The sequence below is a fragment of the Artibeus jamaicensis genome, unplaced genomic scaffold (genome assembly GCF_021234435.1).
Source record: "Artibeus jamaicensis isolate MK-2021 breed Jamaican fruit bat unplaced genomic scaffold, CSHL_Jam_final scaffold_612, whole genome shotgun sequence".
NCBI classification, from domain to species: domain Eukaryota; kingdom Metazoa; phylum Chordata; class Mammalia; order Chiroptera; family Phyllostomidae; genus Artibeus; species Artibeus jamaicensis.
In genome coordinates this window covers 3,973,376-3,981,939 of record NW_026522049.1, presented here as the reverse complement: position 1 = coordinate 3,981,939, position 8,564 = coordinate 3,973,376, and the positions used below count along the sequence as shown (strand labels likewise).

At 49.9% G+C, this 8,564-nt stretch overlaps 1 protein-coding gene across 2 annotated transcripts in view; it reads left to right on the top strand.

Moving 5' to 3' along the window:
- Positions 1–358: 358 nt before the first annotated feature.
- ABHD2 (abhydrolase domain containing 2, acylglycerol lipase) overlaps positions 359–8,564 on the top strand; it is a 60,994-nt gene continuing 52,788 nt past the window's right edge. Inside the window, exons 1-2 of one of the 2 annotated variants that reach the window (XM_053658858.1) lie at positions 359–479; positions 4,778–4,956. The gene's annotated coding sequence lies outside the window, so the exon portion shown is untranslated. The remainder of the gene's footprint in view (positions 480–4,777; positions 4,957–8,564) is intronic. The other variant, XM_037145040.2, reaches the window with a different exon arrangement.

Here is an 8,564-nt window from a genome sequence, read left to right as displayed (position 1 = left end):
CTCCCAAACCTGCTAGAGACCCCAATTGCCTCCCTCTCGGCCTCCGACCCCAGCAACATCAAATACAACCGATCTCTTAGTCCTCTTCCCTTTGCCCACCCCCCAGGCGGGCCTTGTCCAATAAGGTCTTGGCCCACGGGCCAAAGACGTCAAAAGTAACCAATTGTCTTTGCTAAGGCTCCACCTTACGCTGAGGAGCAGCTCCTCCGGCCAATGGGTTATCCTCTGGGTGTGCTGAAAGTTCGGGGCTTGAAGAGCAGCGGCTGGGCTGCCCAATGAACAAGCAGGTTCCTGTGGTTAAGGGGCGTGGCAGAAGCGGTTGTCAGGGGCGTGGCAGCAGTTGCTTGGGCGGGGCGGGTAGCCGCGGGAGCTGCACTGGCCAGGGGTTCCGGCTGCATTTCCATGAGCGCCACCGGCAGCCGCGGAGCTGTAGGACCCCAACGGGGGGTGAGCTGGGCTCTGTAGTCACCCTCGCACAGGTAAAGCCATAGCCAAGCGAGCTCCACTAAGCCGGGATCGCGCCTCTGATCCGGATCCGTCGGGCCATCGTGGCTCAGTCATCGTGGCTCGGCCCATCGCTCTTGCTGGGGATCTTCCGGGCCTGTCATCTGGCACTGTGGGTGGGGGGGGTGGGGGTCCCAAGGTCCAGTTTGCAAAGTGGCAGGGAGGGAGGCAGCTGGGACCGCAGCGTTTAGAATATGAGTTCCTGAAAGTCCTTTGTCCCCTCCTGCCTCAGGTACCGAGGTTGGGCACATATCCGACTGTGGCCAATCTGCCGACCAAACCTCCATCCATGCTCATTCTTGGGACCTCTGGGATGGGGGGTGCCTGCTGGCCCGGTCTGGGATCCGCACCTTGAAGGAGGGGGCCACAGTGCCCGATTATACCCGCGGATATCCAAGGGTCCTCTGCGTTTCTGGGCTCCGTGGGTGCACCCAGGACTGATGAGTTCGAGTTGTAGGAAGACAGCTTTTGACCCACTTGGAGGCGTCCTTACTGAGCTCTCTCTACTCAGGCACTGCTCTGGGCGCTTCGTGTTCCTCACAAAGAGAGCTGTCCAGTGCCTCGACCTTGGAAGTGTCCAGGCAGAGGCCAGATTACAGCCACCTTTCAGGGATACTTAGAAAGGACTCCAAGGGAGGACTGCATAATCCACCTGTAAGGCCTTTCTCCACTCAGACGCATTCTGGGTGACCTTTAATGTCTAATTTGAGGATACTTATTGGAGTACCTCAGTTTGGGACTGGGTGTTACATTCACCCACAACAGATTGTGTAGTCTCAACTCTCAAGGGTGGGTGTTAGAAAAGAGAATGGACTATACCAAGAAGATATTTAACCATCGGGTGCTCCTTATTTTGAATCGTGGACTGCCTGTGTTAATCTTCCACTTTCTCTCATTCAGCTTGCCAGTTTCGTGTACATTCCATTAACTGGATTTGACTCCGGTTCCAAGAACAGGCTTGTGAGAGGGGGCTGGGGAAACTGTAGGTTTGGCAGAGTAAATGTGCTCCTGCCTAGAGCTTTTTGAGGGCCATTTTGCTACAACCACATTATGTCCAAAAGAGAAACCATACAGTGCCGCTTGACTACCCTGTCACGTGCCTGAAAAGACAGAACACAATAATCTTTTGAAGGTCAAGAGGCAGGGAACCCTAATACCACTGCTGCCTGTTTTAGGATGAGTTAACCTTTGAGTAACCAGTCAGGAAGCAGATCAGTCCATGTGCAGCAGAGACTTGAGGCGTTTTAGAAGAAATTAAGGCCAGGGGAGGTCCCAGGGCTGACTGGTTGTCACAGAGCAGTGAGTGAAGGATGATATATCGATCCTGGATCCATCAAGGTAATGACATGTGTTTCACTCCCAGCCTAATTATCTCACTCTTGGTATTTAAATTCTAGGGGAGACCAGAGAGGTCAGGAGCATAAATTTTGGTGCCATAGTTTCGGTGCATAGTTCTGGATTTGAACCCTTGCTCTGCTTCTTTCTAGCCGTAACCTTGGGCAAGTTGCTTAACCCCTCCATGCCTCTGTTTGCTCACCTCTGAAACAGAAGTAATAATGCTCCTTACAGGGCTGTTTTGAGGAGTGTGTGAGTTGCCATATTTGAAGCATTTCAGCCATGTCTGACACACAGTAACCACTGTAGATTTCTACCACTGTAGAATGTTCTGTTGTCCTTTCATACAGTTTTTTATTACAGCTACCACCCAGTATTTTCTATCAGGAGCTTATTTTTTTCCCTGCCTGCTTCCCTACAATTCATTATATATATTCAGATTTTATTGTAGCACAGACGTCAGTGGGGTTTTCCAAGTCACCTTGCCTTGTATTTATTTTTCTGTCTTTTATTGAAATAGGGCATTCATTTTTCCCTGTTATTATTCTCCTTGTGACTACACTCTTTTTAGACTCCAGATCTGTTTTATTCTCTTTAAAAAGGCGGGTGGGGGAATCCCACAAAGTGACAGTCCTGGATGATACCTGCTTCCTTGCAGTCTTTCAAATATCTCTTCCCTCTGCTCGGCCCTCCTTCCCAGTTGTCAGTGTGATGCAGCTTGATTATAAATGGATGAACATTTTTAGATTAAGATTTCATGAGCCACTGTCTTAAGTGCTTTTCGGAAGTTCGGGGATCATGTGTCAAATGCATTTAAGCCGGTTACTTAGTCATTCGAGCAGGAGGAGCCCCAGCAGTGCCGGCCTCGCCAGGCAGAAACACAAGTGTGTGACTGATTCTTGCTGGCGATCCAGCTTGTTCACCGGATTTTCGGTGTTTTTTTCTGTTCATTTCTCGAGCTTGAAATAAACCAGATGGCATGTGCCAGGGAACAGCAGTCTTTAGCTCTGGTTTTAGGTGGGGAAATTCCCTCCCTTTCCTTTTTACTTTCTTTCACCTTCATTTCCTTTGTCGCCTTCGCAGCTTTGACAACTGCCTACTCTGTGTGCCGGCCAATTCTCTTTTAATGAGAGGTGCCTGTCACCTTTATTTTTTGCCGGAACCTAGGCACCTTTGGTGATTCCTTCTTTGTTTTTTCATGTTTTCTAGAATAAACCAAAGAGTATGGCCGTTCATTGATTGGCACCTGCATAAGAGTGCATTCTGAGTTTTGGTTTTTTTGTTTAGGACACTCTGGAGCTCAGCCATCTTAGAACAATTGCCTTGTTTCCATTGTTTGTATATTAATAATGGGTCCCTTTCTCTCTCTCTCTCGCTCTCTTTTCTCATAACGACCTGGTGAAAGGGCTTCTCGTTTACTGTTATTCTTTAATTCTCCTCTCGCACCTTCCTCCTGGTAATCTCTGGCGGTGCCCACAAGGAGTAGAGGTTTCCCCATTGCCCTTGTCCAGAACATGAAACATTTCTGTGGTCCTATGGAAGACAGGGTCAGAGTCTGTCTTATTGTTTGCCTAACGCCTGGCTCTTTGAAAAGCCGTAGCAAAGACAGACTTCCAATGTAATGGAGTTCCATGTGGCAGAACTCTGCTATGACCTACTGCTTCCACTATTCCGACTTCTAGCACAGTGCGGGATCATTTTCATCTCTGCACATTTGTTTTTTGTTGTCTTGGTTCCAGGGCATCATGTTTTTGTGTTAAATGTTTTCCGTTTGTAAAATGGCTGGCATGGTCAGGAGGCCAGACCTGTCGTTGCCTTGGAAGCTTGTGCTCTGGACCCAGGTGGGCGCGGGCCTTGCCGCACAAGGACCCGTCCTCTGGTCTTCCGCAGTCCAGTAGTGTGCAGGTAAAGAGCTCGTTACAGAAGTGGAACCTCGAGGCCATTGGATTTGCCTGGTTCTGTTCTTCTTTTGTTTCCGTTCAGTGGAGGTCCATTAACTTCAGCAAACTGAGCATCTGGTGTGTGCCAGCGACACAGCTGTCCAGATTAACAAGTGTGTTTGGTTTCCTGCATAAAGGCTATTTTGTTTGCATTTTACGTAGTAAACATTTTTAATGTTTTTAATTCCAAAATAAATTTTTAAATAGATAATACATTTTACATGAAAGAAAACATTCAAAAAGCACAAAAGGTTAGACAGTAACTGTGTCTGTGTCTTCCAGGTCCTGCCACCTAGTTTTTTTGTTGTTGTTCCTTAGAGGCAACAGTGTTACTGATTTTCTCGTCCTCCGCACAGCCAGGGTATTTTTACATCTGTTAGCAGATTCGTTATGGATACCCCTTCCCTTTTATACACACGGTAGCCTATTATTGGGAACCCTGCTTTTCTTCACTTAGTATTTCTTGGCAGTGTGGAAAGAGCTTCCCCATCATTTTTATAAAGGCTGTCTATTTTAAATACCCCTTTTTTGTTTGTTTGTTTGTTTCTAAGGATGCTAAAACCAGTCTTATTTGGGCAGCAGCTTTGCATGAAGATCTTCCAGCATTTTATGGATCTTTCGCGGGGCAAGAGCTTTTCTTTTCTATATCCTGCAGCTCTGAGCTTGGGAAGAGGCCAAGGAGGTGGAGGGCTTCTCCTAAAGGTCCCCCCCTGGAGGGAGAGTAGGAAACACTGGAGGTTGTTGGGCCCTGCACCTTGGGCCCTTCCCAGGCCTCCTGTGCTGGAACCGCCAGGGAAAGCCTGCCGTGTTTTCTTCGGTCTCCAGCAAAGGCTCCAGCCTTCCCAATACACACGTCAGCACCTCTCTCTGCCTCTTCCTACGTCCTGCACCCAGGCGGGCTCCGTGTGCCCTTGCCCTTAGGAGCCTGCCCCTCACCCTGGGACTTCCTGCCCCTGTTGCTTCGTTGGATGCCCCACCCGTCTCTTCTCCCACTGCAGGAAGACCAGCTGTCACACCTGTGCCTCTGGGAACGGTCTTCTCCAGACCGGCCTCTGGGAATAGCATTTCTGCTGCTCTCCGGGGGGTGTTTCCCACATTCTCCAAATCACTCGACCATTTCCAAGTTCTGAACCTGACATGGCCTTGGCCTTGCTCAGCTTTCGCTGAGGATGACTCTGTAAGTAGAGAGTTTCCAGTTCTTCATATTTGAATTTCCTGTGACGACACTTAGGGCTTGTATGACCACACTGATGTCAACCTTTTCTGTGGCACCCAGGTCTTGCCTTTTGTCTTTCTCTTTCTTTTAATGTGCCTTAATCCACTTTTATTTACCTGCGTCTAATTGAGTCACCTTGGGAATCCGATGGAATCTGAAGGCGTTAGCCAGTCTAATCAGAGGTCAGGCCCTGCTGGGTGGCGCTTGGTGCTGGGCGGCCGCGCTATCAGTCGGTGGCACCACAGATACCACATCCCGTGACACGAGGGGAGAGGAAGTGTTGTCAGTGACACTTGGTCCAGCGGCTCTGGGGCACAAAAGAGACAGAAGCTAGGAAAAATGGCCCCGCTTGTGGTCGGTCACTCTGCCCCTCCCTGTGTGAGTGCCCGTTTACTTAGTCACGTCAGTGAGAGCAGTGAGTCACAAATCAGGAAGTCCAACAGAGGATTGCCAAATGGTCGTTGTTTTCAAATAAGAAAGGCAATGTCCAATCTCCTATTACTGCCATTGTTTAAGAAAAGATATTGTAGCACCCAAGATGAGGGAAGGTCAGTTTCCCAGGATGAAGAGCAACCTTCTAAACAGAGCATATTTAGATTGATAAAAAGGCTGAGTTAATGAAACTGGCCCATGGCGTTGAGTCAGCTCTTTGAAGGGGCCTAAGGTGGGTAGGTGCTTCACCTCTGTGTACTCCTAGAGCCCAACCCAGGGCCCAGCACAGGGAGGGTTCTTGGGCCTCAATTTCCTTGCGCGCACTGATGATAACTCACAGGATTGTGGTGGGTAGCAAATGAGGTAATGTCTGTGGATGCACTCTGGAAACAGTAAATTCCGTAATCGGTCTGCCCTGTCTGCACCGGTGCATTCTGTTCTGTGTTGAGGAGTAGCTGAGGTTACATATTTAAGTCACACGCATCTGATAAACTGGAGAGTTACGGAAATAGGAATTTTTACTGCCACCTAGTTCTGCGCTGTCATTTTAAAAAACGTAGTAACCTGTTAGCATCAGTCAGAGAACAGGGATGGACCCTCTCACTTGTGGTTCACAAACTTAGTATTTTTTCTGGGTGCCCAATAGAGAAGCTAGTGGTCTGGAACGGGGACGAGAATGCGTACGTGCATGACCCACTCATTCCCCATCAAAGGTCACCACGTTGGATCGGCAGTGATCGCTCACAGGCAGGTCCTGGAGCGGGACTGAGTGGGCTGGAAGAACCAGACCTCTGGCTCCAGACCAGGATCCTCCGGCCTCACTGGATACAGCAGGCCCCCCCTTTGCCTTCTCTGGTGAGCACACCACTGCCTGCTTAGCATTGTGTCCGGGTTTTTAATTTTCATTAAAATAGCAGGATGCTCTTATTATCCCCATTTAACAGGTAAATAAACTGAGGTGCAAAAAGGTTAAATTTGCCCAAAGTGACACAACCAGTAAAATGGTGGCATTGCGGCCCCAAGCCCGTGAGTCTGTCCCCACTGTGGTGGGCGGCCCCACGACCCCGGCGTCAGCACACTCCCCAGGAATCATTGCCGTGGAGCAGGGACCCTTGTAACACCAGTTGTTCCGACCGATTTCACAAACCAGTTTCAGATAGTGCGGGTATTTGAGAAGGAATTTCTCCATTTCCCCTGGATGTTAAAAGGGTTCCTATTTAATAGTAGCACGTGCATCTGAGCCTAGGGTAACCTAGGGTCAGTTGTAATCAAATTTATAGTTTCCGGGTCATACAAGTTCATGTCAGATGGAAGATGTACTATAGATATTTGGTTTGGTTGCATCGGATGTCTGGGAGTGGCCGGCAGAAAGCTCGTGTCTGCCGACGGCCTTTCGGTATTTATCTGAACACCAGAAGTTAGTTGGCAAATCCTGTCTCCCTTCTCTTTGGGGACCTTTCCTTCCTTCTGCTGCCTCCAACAGTCTGTTTTTGCTTTGAATCCTCTTTATTTGTGAGCAGTTTCTGAAGCAGATTTATAATTCTTTGAACCTATAAGAGGTGCTTTGAACAAACACAGAAAAGGGAAAAAGAAATATGGCATTGGGCGATGGTTTCTGCACGATAGAAAATGGAAAGCTTTCATTTAATTGGATAGTTGTTTGCCTGAACTTTGAAGTATTCTTCAAAACAGCCAACAGCTGCTGAGAGCCCAGGTCACACCGAGCTTTTTCTCGACATCTACAGTGGCATGGCGGTTATTCATACAGGCCGGTCCCTCTCAGCTCAGCCTAACGCAGTAATCTCGTACGAGAATTCTGCTCAGGGGATCAGAGTGGTGATACATGAGGCCTCTCCCACAGACTCAATCAATAAATATTTTCTGGGTGCCCACTGGGTGCTGAAGACCCTAAACTTAAACGTGTGTAGAATTTACACAGGAGGGTTGCATTAGACGGGCAGAGACCAGAATCCCCAACAGAGCTGAAAGGGGCATGAATCGTCACTTTTATGTAGACCCGAGAGTTTCAGATTCTCTGGATATGAAAGGGTCTTTGAAAAATGCGAAGGTGGGAGGTGGCATGATTTTTAGGGCCTGGAGGGGCCGGGCCCCGAATGGATGTCCCTGTACAGTTCGGCAGGTTGTACAGAACTATCTGGGCACCATCGAGGGCTTGCAGTGATGCTCATAGGGTGAATGACAGTGCTTGTCCAGCGTCCCGTGGGTCAGGTTACACCTGCCCACACCCACTGCCCCGCAGGTGCCAGCCCAGCACGCGTCCACCTGTGGCTCCATCTCCCTGGCTGACCTCTGCAATTCCCCTTATAAGTATAAAGCCCTGAAGCTTCATTCCACGGTGACTCATTCCCACTGCTCCCAAACCTGTCCCTCTTGTCCTGTCTGCCAGAGTCCTAACTGACCAGCATTCCTGGGCCTCGGCTCAGCCTGTGAGCCCGCCCGATGTCTGCGCCCACCCCTCCTTCTCACCTTCTCTTCGGTTCCGTGTCCCCCTGTGGCTCCCCAGCTCTCTGAGGCCACCTCCTGCTTCTTTCTGCTTCCTTTGTTTGAGTTCCTCTAGTATTTGTAGGTGGTACTTCAGGATTTCGTACTCGGGTCCACATGGATTTGCACCGAGTTCTAATTATTTTACGGATGCCCTGTATTGGGCTTTGTCCACAGCCCCGGCAGAGCCTAGAATGAGCCTGCTGTCCTTGTACCCACTCACAGGGAGTGCAGTTTTGCAAACCCTCCCCCTCCACCCAGTGGACTTGACACACTTTTGGGAGGGGTCTGCCCTCTTCATTTATGAACCACTGCATCATCCATGCTGCGATCACTTTCCCAGCTACGGTGGAGCATTTCCCTCGTTTCTGATGGAGCAGTCTCCCTTCCCAGGACACGCGCCTGCCTGGGGGGCGCGCATCTGGGACAGGAACAGCGGCCGTAAGGTGAGCTAGCAGCTGAAGCTCTGCTCCGTGTGAGGCGTCCCTGCTTCAGATGTCGCCTGGGCAGGAGTGGGTTTACCTGCAGGAAGGAGGTGCAGATGATGGGCGGCTTTTCTGTGGGGGAGGAGGTGGGGTGTGGGAGGTGGGGGTCGGTGTCGGGAGGAGGGTCCGGACTGTGCACTGCCGGGACCC